Source organism: Girardinichthys multiradiatus, chromosome 20 (genome assembly GCF_021462225.1).
Source record: "Girardinichthys multiradiatus isolate DD_20200921_A chromosome 20, DD_fGirMul_XY1, whole genome shotgun sequence".
NCBI classification, from domain to species: domain Eukaryota; kingdom Metazoa; phylum Chordata; class Actinopteri; order Cyprinodontiformes; family Goodeidae; genus Girardinichthys; species Girardinichthys multiradiatus.
Window position 1 is genome coordinate 9,708,932 of NC_061812.1, and position 11,149 is coordinate 9,720,080.

Here is an 11,149-nt window from a genome sequence, read left to right on the forward strand (position 1 = left end):
GCTCGACACTTTGGGCCAGGAAGGAGCACGGTCGTTTTAATTACTTTATGAATACAGTCGGTGTGAAGACTTTGTCTGAGACAATCCACAAGAAACAGCTGCGGATGTCTGCCTTAATTCAATAAACAGTGACATGTCTGAGGACTTTTTTTTTTTTTTCAGTTTCTTGTGACATTTAACATAGATCACACCTACAGGATACAACCTCTGCCTCCCATGTTGGATGAGAAGAAAACTTTGAATCAGAATGACGAGGCAGCAGTTACAGGATGACTGTTTTCTCTAAATGCTCAATAACTATTGCTAGAAGATGAAAAAAGAAAAGCTTAAGGTAACTAAAATTATCATCCATTTTACCAAATGGAGTCTCTCATGATTGCAAACAAAGACTTTTAGCTGTAGAATCCATTTTAGATTTGTCGCGTTGTGATGACAACATCCGGTTAATGACGACATACAGTTACACCCTAGGAAGTCCCGCCCCCACCTGTCAAACTTTTCACACCTCGTTTGATTGAAGGATGTCTATTTAGTCTTTTACTGTAAATAACTGCAGACCTTCAGACCAAATAAATGCTAAATTAACTTCACCTGAAAGAAGGAATTTGGACCACTGAGCAACAGTCCAGTAATTTTTCTCCTTGGCCCAAGTAAGATGCTCTATCATGTCTGGTAGAGGATTAGTTTAACAGAAATTTTGTAACTGATGTCCTGAATACAAACAACTGAGTTGGGTGGCTGTTGAAGCACTTTTGAGTCCACCCACAGCCTGAGCCTTATGAGTCTGTTCCAAACTCTTTGCTTCACAGTACTTTAAACAAAGCTGTTATCCCTGTTTTTAGGGCATATTTTTTTATCATGTTTTCTTCCACTCAACTTTCCATTAATATCCCCAAATAAAACAGCCAGAGTTTTAGCAGTGACCTGTTTTGGCTTCCACTCCTTGTGGACGTTTTCAGGTATTGGTGAAAGTTTAAAACTCGAACTGGTTTGGTCAATTGTAAGACATCGAATACTGGCTCATAGAACTCCACAAATCAGCCAGTCTGCCCACCTCCAATGGGTAGGCTGGCTGATTTGGCTATATGCTATATTAACCCAACTCTTTTAATAAGGAGACTCAAGTGATAATTTCACTTTACAACAATAAGAATGGGGCCTCATGAATGAGACTGAAACTCATTTGTGCTTCATGAAATAGTAGCTTATTTTACCTCTACCGTGCGAAAACCGTGGCATAATGTATCCCATGTGTGAAAGTCTAAAATATTTGTCATGCTGTCAGGCTAAAAATATCTTTCATTTTTGCTGTTGATGTTTGAAGAAAAAAGCACTCCAAAGATCCTCCACACTATTGTATTGAGTGTTTTTATTTCTTTAGCCTGACATGTTCTCTCTGTCACTCAGCAAGGTTAGTTTTAATAACATATCATCAAAATTACTAATGCGATAGACTGCTTATTTAAACCTTCAACTTTAGTTATTAATTTATTTTTCTCACTGAGATAATCTACAATGAATGAAGCATTTTGCATACTCAGCTGAAGTGCAGTCAACCAGAAAAGGTCAAAACACTAGCAGGTGTGTTTGTTTTTTGTGGGGACTAGCATGACACATTTTAATCCCATTTTTTTGTGCCAAAAATTTATTTTCAGTAAACAAACTCTTGAAAATAAGTCCACAACCCTTGTAAAAAAATAAGCTATATATCTTCAAGGAAAAAGCACAGCAAATGTTCAAGTGTCGCAAGTGTACTACATGTGAACAAATCTAAACTACCCAACTAGCTCCATGGCAGTGAGTTTAAAAGTAACATTATGCAAGTTTAAACTCAGTTCACTGCTACTGTGATCCTCTTTCAACTGGTAGATCACTGAATCAGTCCCCCAACCTGCTGTGTCTTGCAGTGTTTTTGAGCAACACACTGTACCTGTATCTGTAACTTGAGAACATGATGTTGAGGATGGTGTTTGTTAAACTTATGTAAGATTTAAAAGATTACACACAAGTGTGAACCTTATAACAATTATTGTTGGTGATGTTCTTGGAAATGGAATCTGTTGTTTGCTAGATTTTAACCCTGATGAAGCCGTCCAACACATTATCATCTACCAGTTAGTTTTTATATAAAGCATGTAAAAGGGTACGGAAAGGCCAAAGGTAAATTTTTGACAATTTGTATCTTCTTTCGATTAATGTTTAAAACTTAAGCAGCCAAACTGTTTCCCTAAAATGTGAAAATGTTTCATATAAAAAGACAGGCTTCAGAGTCTGGCAGATTACAAAGGTCCTTTCCTTTAAAGAAGACAAAAAATGCTTTAAAGTAACGAGTCCAGAAAAGTATCCAAATAAATAACACCTTGCTTGGCACATGGAATAAAATCACACTAATGTCTATCTGACAAAAGACAAGGTAGACCTGTCAAGCTTGAGTAACAATGATTATACAGATCAGACATAACATTATGACTGCTGACAGGTGCAGTGAATAACACTGATTATCTCTTCATCATGGCACCTGTTAATGGGACGGATATGTTAGGCAGAGAATAATGAAGTATATAATAGATTTTTTTTTTTCAAAGTTGATGTGTTAAAAGTGAAAAAAAAAAAGACAAATTCATTGGTTTTAGCAAGTTTGACAAGAGCCAAACTTTGTTGGCCAGACAACTAGGTCACATCATCTCAGAAACTGCAGCTCTTTTGGGGTGTTTCGCCCCTGCTATTGTCAGCATCTATCAAAAAGGTCCAAGAAAGGAACATTGATGAACCAGGAACAGAGTCATGATGAACTAAGGCTCACTCATACTGGAGCAAAGGCTGTCCCGTGTGGTCTAATCTAACAGACAAACTACTGTAACTCAGGTTGCTAAGAACGTTAATGTTGGTTCTGAATGAAAGGTGTCAATACAGACACTGGTCCTCAAGGTTCACTGCCCTGCATGTTTGAGATGTTTTAGTGGCTCAGCAAGGTCCTGGGTTCGACTCCTGGCCGGGGGTCTTTCTGCGTGGAGTTTGCATGTTCTCGCCATGCATGCATGGGTTTTTTCTAGGTACTCCGGCTTCCTCCCACAGTCCAAAGGCATGCTTGTTAGGTTAATTGGTTTGTCTAAGTTGTGCTTAGGTCTGTGAAAGTGTGCGTGTTTGTTTATGTTGCCCTGCGATGGACTGGCGACCTGTCCAGGGTGTACCCCCCCTCCTGCCCATGGACTGTTGGAGATAGGTACCAGCTTCCCTGCAACCCAGTATGGAAGAAGTAGTATAGAAAATGACTGACTGCTGAAGTGCAATCATCTTAATACTTCGACTTAATTTAATTCAATTCAAAAATACTGTTTTAATCCCAAAGCGAAATTACATGTTGTTGTAGCTCATATTATACAGCTTTCTTCAAAGAGCTGTTGTTAAGGTGTGTTAAAGCAAAAAAACATCTAAAACAGGGCAGTGTGCCTCAAGGACCAGGGTTGAAAAACACTGATATAGACAGTGCATCACAGTTTGTATGTATTAGGCAGTATTGCTGCAGCTCAGTAAGGGTGGCTAAGTTGACCCAGGTCCAAACACTTACAGACAACTCATGAACATCAGAACTGAACCACAGAACAATAGAAGAAGTAGGCTTGGTCTGTTGTTACCTCACATGGGTGGCTGGGTGTGTCGCTTACCTGGGGAGAACATGGCACCAAGATGCACAATGTGAAGAAGGCAAGTTGCAACTAAAAACTTAATGGCAGCTACCACAACACACCTGCAGGGATCTATCGAAGTCCATACCTTGATGTGTCAGGGCTGTCTTGGCAGCTAAAGGGCAAGCAGCACACTATTGGTTAGGTTTTACTGCAGAGCTATTCATCATTGAATTGTGTTGAGCATAGGAAAACAGGCAATTGAAGTGACAAGTAGGACAAAAAAGCCTCTGAAAAGGAGAAACTAAAACATGTAGTCTTAAAAGCTGAGGAGGTGATTGTTGAAATGCAAAAAACTGAGCTATAACTAACAGATTGCAGCTGTGGGAGAAGGTATGGAGCTGGAGTGAACTGAGCAGACTGGCTGGGGAATGACAGCAAATGGACATAAAGGGAACCTAAGTAAATCCAGATGAATGCTAAGAGAACAAGTCTAAGAATTAAAAACACTAGAATAACTAAAAATCTAAGAACCAGAACACCCAGTTCAAAGAAAACTAAATTGAAAATCTAGGGACAATGACACCTTACAAATGTAACATATAAGACAAACTGCTCCGTTTTCTAAAAATGTAGAAAGTTAAAATTTCAGGACATAATTCTTTGGCTTGAGTTTCAAATTCTTGCTATTTTATGTATTACCTCTGTCTCCTTTGGCACATGTTGGCTAAAGCTATCTACATTATGTTTTAACTCATAACACAATAAGTTATTTTCTTTTACTTATTATAACACTACTACATCATAACACAAAAAAACTATTTTGTTAGACTTTGCATTTTAGTGGTTTAATTGATTAGATTCCATTCAGGGTTTGATTTGGACAACCTAAAACCTTTTGGATTATCATTGTAGCATGACTCCTTAGTTCCAGTTACTGTTAATCATCTGATGCAAGGAAATGACAGGTGTTGGCTTCGTTCAGAGTCTTTTCTCACAGTGTGCTTTTCAAAAAGAAGAGTAATTTTAATGCCTAAATTATGTTTTGTGGCTGATTTTTGGGCAATGGTACAGAACATTGTGCCTGAATGGACACCTTTCTAAAACAAAATGCCTGAAGTTTACATGTTTTTGCTTTGTGTTCATTTGACGAGGCATGTGATCACATAGCAAGAATATATAGTTACATGTTACAACAAAACACATGGTTAAAAATAATTATTGCAAAATGTGTCACTTGTGACAGACTTGTGTTTTCCACATGTACAACACAATTTCAACATGTAAAACACATGTCACAACATCATTTTCACATATGCAAAAAATGCAAGGGAAAATGTGTCCAGATGGAAAAGATGTGAAGGTTTTTTTTTTTTTTTTCTGAAGACAATCCACGGAGGGAGCTGAGGCTTTGATTTCTAAAACAGCAGCTAAAAACTTTAGGATTTACATTTTCTGTAAATAGGAATGGGCCAAAATCCCTCCTGGGATATGCAAAAAAAAAAAAAACAATAATAATAATAATTGCAAATGTTTCTTTACTAACTATTAAGTCATGTTGTGTTTGAAAGTTAAAATACTATTTCATTTAACAGCAAGCAAGTATTTGTGATTTTTAAATCTACTGTTGAAGCCAACCTCCTCCGGGTGATCCAGTATAATGTGTTAATTTATTTTTTATTTTCCTTATCTCTGTGTTGTGTATTGTTACTGACAGTTTTACGTGTACATTATTTTAATTTGGAGTATTTCATTCTGTTTTATTCCTCTTCTGATGTTGTAGTCAGTAATCGCTGCTTTTAAAGTGATTTATGAACAAATCTTACTTGGCTTTGCCTACACTGTATGTGAACCAGCTGTGATAAGTAAAGAATAAGGATGATAAAAATTATGCCCAACGTGTATAAAATAGGAAAACTAAGTTGCAACTGTTTTAAAAAGTGTGGAAAAAGCGTTTTTAAAAATTATTTTAATATGAAAGCTTGCAAAAGAGCATTTATTCATATAATTGAAGCATTTAAGACCAATGTTTTTGGCATCTTTTTCATTTATTCTTGGTTTTTCACCATGGGAAAGGCCTCTTACCTGGAGGCAAACACAAGAATTTGAACGTTTTTTTGTTTCTTTAAGGTTTACTGACACAACTTTGTTTTTGTTAAACTAACTGCTGTCAATGTGAGTTTAATATTAGTCATAGCTGGGAATTAATGTGGTTGGGTGTGCTCAAACTGTGTCAAGACCTTGCAGTCGTCTGAGTGTTTGTACACACCAAATCAAACTCATGGATGTCAGACTCCATTTTTTCAGAGAATTTAATTTGAGGTTGGACAGAAATGTGTCAGTTTTGTATGCAGAGACCAGCAATGGTGTATTGTGGTTGCTAATACTTATATGGCATAAATGAACATTATATAACCATTTAACAATTTAGGACACATTTATATCCACTGTCAATCAAAAGTGTATATGTAAGTATATTGATAGTGGTCCCTTATTAGAAAAGAGATGAGTAACAAGTTTTACTTGTTTGTAAAGGTTTACTTGCTTGTTGCTTCTTGCTAACATGTATTCTTTGAACTTAATTTGCATAACAGTTTATTTGTCTAACATGATTGACCTCTTTCTTGGCATCTGAACAACGTTTGTACAGTTGAGAAGCAATACACTAAAAGACTGTGATGCCAAATACCAAGTCATAATTGTTCCACAGTGAACCTGACATGAGTAATGATAGTGCAGGTGTCTGTACTGTAAACAGGTATCAGTGACCCACCTAAGCTGTCTTAGCAGTGTCAATAAACACTTTTTGGTTGGCCTCAGTGTGATCTTTGTTGGGTGCCGAGTGTACATTTGTCAAGTATGCAGTCAGTTATCAACTCATTGTGGGGATGACACCTCTTCCAACGGTTAGCTAACTTAGTAAAACACACAAATTAGTTTTAGTACAGAAATATCTAAAGTAGCAGTTTTACAGTGTGTCTTGATTCACATAAAGCACCAATGCAACAGGCAAAGTGTATGCGCATCAGTATTGAATAACATAGAGGTAATATGGCTTTGGAGATTTTTAATCAATTCTCAGTCACTGATTAAATCTTCTGAAAAATGCTGACAGTGCACTGACAGTGAAACATTTTGTTCTCATGTTTATCTTCAGGTAAATTTACCAGTGTTCTAATTAAGTAGACAGGTGGCATGCCAATAGCACAGTGCAGCTTGTACAACAGTGTTGTGCTGCAGACATGCCTTATCCTGCAGACATTAAAAAAAGTTGATTTCAGGCCAAAATATTAAGCTTTCTTGAATGAATGAAATGTAGAAGTACAAAATGTAGCGAGACTAAGAAAATGCATGAAATGTTAAGATAAAAAGTTTATGTTTAAACCCTGAGGTGGACTTGGCTTTTTGCACAGATAAAACTCTGATTGACCAAGTGAGAAAATACCTTTTTCTGTAGGCAATAGTCAAAGTGGCTGGAGAGCTTTCTGCTGCTGAAAACCCCAAAGTTGGGGTTTTGGAGTGTGCTGCTTACTGCAAATGAGCTCAGTATAGAGAACTGGTGAATCCAATTGGTTCATGGTTTGACGACAGTCACCAAATTTTGACTATGAACAAGACAAAGGCTGCAGTGAAAGGCTGGGTGGGTGCAGTTATCAGTAAAAGAGGATAAGATGTTGGACACACATACACACACACAGGTAATAACACACAATTACTCAAAATGTTTAATGGTCATACAAACATAGCTTACTTTAATATCAATGTGGCTTGCTTACTTGTATGCAGGATTGAATCTGGAATTGATGAAGTTAATCACACAATTAAGATACTTAAGATTTCCTTTTTTTAGAGCAAAACTGCCCTGCCACCCATAGGCAACCATTTGCTCTATAAGGTATGCCTGAAACATAGCAAGAGGACACATTAAAAAAACAGAGTTGTGGGACTACTATAGATATCTGGATATTATCCTAGAAAAGAAACTGGACTGTAATTACAACACTGAGGAGGTTCAAAAAAGAGAGAGTTTAAAACTCTGCAATTTCCTATGCAGCCACAGACAAATTTATTGAACTCGTCATTGAGGCCATTCTTTTGTTGGATAACAACTTCAAACGAACAATTTACAGATGATGTGTGTCGTTAGCCTCTTTGACAAGAACATTTCTGTCATGCAAGTCAGCGGTGCAGACCTGTGATTACCTCACTTGGTGAGTCATGGGTGTAACAGAGGTGGGCTGACTTTAACCCCTTTCGCCACATCAGTCCTTTCACAAAACCCATAATGATGACAAATAATCTATCTATTGAATATAGGTTGACCCAAAGCATAGTGGCAGTAGCCTGAAAGTCATTGCTTGTGGAAGCACTTGAGAAGTCATTTTCTCTCTATAACCTTATCATTCTTCACACTTTGGTTTGGTCTGCTATTTTGTACAATGTTGGCTGACATTTTGTAGCCTTCCAGGTATTTATTCCTACTTTGTTTTTTAAGGTTCTGTCATGCATTCTTAATTACTGCAACAATTAGTGATACACAGTTTTTGGACATTTTTATTGTGAATTGGCTGCTTGGGGTGGAATCACTGTCCTGTTACAAGACAAAGCAAGGCAAGTGTTCTTGTATAGCACATTTCAGCAACCAGACAATTCAGCGTGCTCAAGATGATAGAAAAAAAGTACATTGCAGTGACATGAAAAGGAAAATAAAGGAAAGTAAAGAAAAGTTGGACTACAGGCTGAAATTAATGATCCTTTAGGTAATTGTTAAAATTGATCAAAGGAAATTCTAAAACAAAATGGTTTTAACTTTGATTTAAAAGAACTAAGTATTTTTCTAGAAGTTCGTTCCAGATTAGCGGAGCAAAAGAACTGAAAGCTTCTTCACTTGGTTCTGATTCTGGGGATGTAGAGTAAACTTGAACCAGAAGAACTGAGTGGTCTGCAAGGTTGGTACAACAACAACAAATATTTCATATTGTTTGTGCCTCTGAAGGTTCAGGTCTGAGTCCATCACTGCACCCAGAACTCGGACCTGATCAGTGGTTTCTAGCTGTAGTAACTGAAGCTGTGTGCTGACTCTTGATCGCTCCTTCTTTGGTCCAAAAATAATTACTTCAGCTTTGTTTTTATTCCACTGAAGAAAATGATGGCACATCCACACATTGATTTGCTACATTATATTATTTGGCAGCTGCTGGACAGGTAAACTTACACCAGATTAACGACAAACAGCATTAGACAAGATTAACAACTTTCCTAAATAATCTTTGCATAATCTTTGCATAATCTTAGGAGTAGCATCATATTCCTGTCCTGGTGGGCAGCATTTGTTTTCTCTAACTGATTACTGTTATCTTTCCCTCTTGGCAATATGTTACAGACACCTAAATTCCCAGACAAGGAAACTGTTAAACATTTGCTTTTCTTGAGAAACTCACACTATAATCAGGCACATTTGCCTTTGAACCTGGCATTTACTGATGCTGATGGTGGTCAGAGGGCTCTGTGGCGCCTGTGTATGGCAGCCTCACTTTTGTCAGGCCAGCTGTGGCTACGTTGTAGCTCACCAATGTCAGTGTGTGAATGTGTGTATGAATGGGTGGACGACTGATTGTAGGGTAAAGCGCTTTGGGGTCTGTGGGGACTTGATAAAGCACTATACAAGTGCAGGCCATTTACCATTTATTCTATTATATACAGTTTTGTAAAAATTAATGGCTGTGATAAAAAATGAAGATAAATTGATCAAATTTCAGATCAATTTAGAAAATGAGGAAATCTAATTATTGAGCTGTTCAAAAAATAGAATTGTCTCTCTTGCATGTGATAAACAGGACATAATATGAGAAACCTCCCTATAGCATGATGCCTGAGACACCTTACTTCATGCTATTAATAAAGTTAATCTATATTTACAGTTATTGATTGCTGAGAAGCATAAGTTACAAAGCAGACCAACTCAAACGTAGACAAACAATAAAAGACAATGTACTACTATGATGAAATAACGGGCTTTAGCTAGAATAATTAATCAGTATTCACCATCTTCTATTTAACTGACTGAAGTTCTAAGAGCTCTAAGCTTTTTCTAAGAAAAATTCTGTATGGCAAAGTCTCCTCTTCTTGTCTGATATCTACAGTTAAGCCCCAGATTATTTGCATATTTAGTTGTAAAATTATTTTAATTTAAGATAATAATAATAATAATATTGGCCAGAGTAACACAATAAAAGCAAAATACACAATTCAAATTCAATTCAATTCAAAAATACTTTATTAATCCCAAAGGGAAATTAAATGTTGTTGTAGCTCATATTATGAAGGTTTCTTCAAAGAGCCGTTGTAGTTGCTGATGTCTGTGGGCAGGAAGGATCTCCTGTAGCGCTCCGTCTTACAGCAGATCTGAAGAAGCCTCTGACTGAAGACACTCTGTTGTTGTAGGACAGTCTCATGAAGAGGATGCTCAGGGTTCTCTATAAAGTGCTTCATTTTATGAAGAATCCTACTTTGCACAATGATCTCCAGAGGTTCTAGAGGAGTCCTCAGAACAGAGCCAGCCTTCTTCATCAGCTTGTTGAGCTTTTTTAAGTCCCTGGCTCTGATGCTGCTTCCCCAGCAGATGATGGCAGAAGAGATCACACTCTCCACAACAGACTTATAAAAGATATGCAGCATCTTGCTGCAAACACCAAAGGACCTAAGCTTCCTCAAGAAGTACAGTCTGCTCTGTCCCTTCTTGTAGATGGCATCACAGTTGCATCTCCACTCCAGTCTGTTGTCCAGGTGAACACCGAGGTATTTATACTCCTCCACCACCTCCACTTCTTCTCCCATGATGGAAATAGTTTTTGACTTATTCCTGTTTCTCTTAAAATCTACAATCATCTCCTTTGTTTTAGTCACGTTCAAAATGAGATGATTGTTTCCACACCATGCCACAAAGCGGTCCTCCTGTGCTGCTGACTACCTGGTTAGACTCACAACCCTTCAGTCTCACAAACTGTGGTCTGTTTGTCAGGTAGCCTTTGATCCAGGAGATTGTTGAGGCCTCCACCTGAGTCTTCCGGAGTTTCTGACAAAGCAAATCAGGTTGAATTGTGTTAAATGGAGAAATCAAAGAACATGATCCTCACAGTGCTGCTGGCTTTGTCCAGATGACAGTGGGTTTGTTGAAGCAGGTGTATGATGGCATCTTCAACTCCAACTCCACAGCGATAAGCAAACTGAAGGGGTTCCTGATAGTTTATTGCTTGCTTACTCAGGTGGGCCAACAGGAGTCTCTCTAGGACCTTCATGATGTGGGATGTCAGGGCAACAGGTCATTGAGGACTGATGCGTGAGTTTTCTTTGGTACCGGAACAAGACAGGAGGTCTTCAACAACACTGGAACCTTCTTATGGGCCAGGCTAAGGTTGAAGAGGTGCTGCAGAATCCCACAGAGCTGCTCTGCACAGGCCTTCAGGACTCTAGTGCTGACATGATCTGGACCCGCAACCTTATTCCGATTCAGTCTCTCCAGT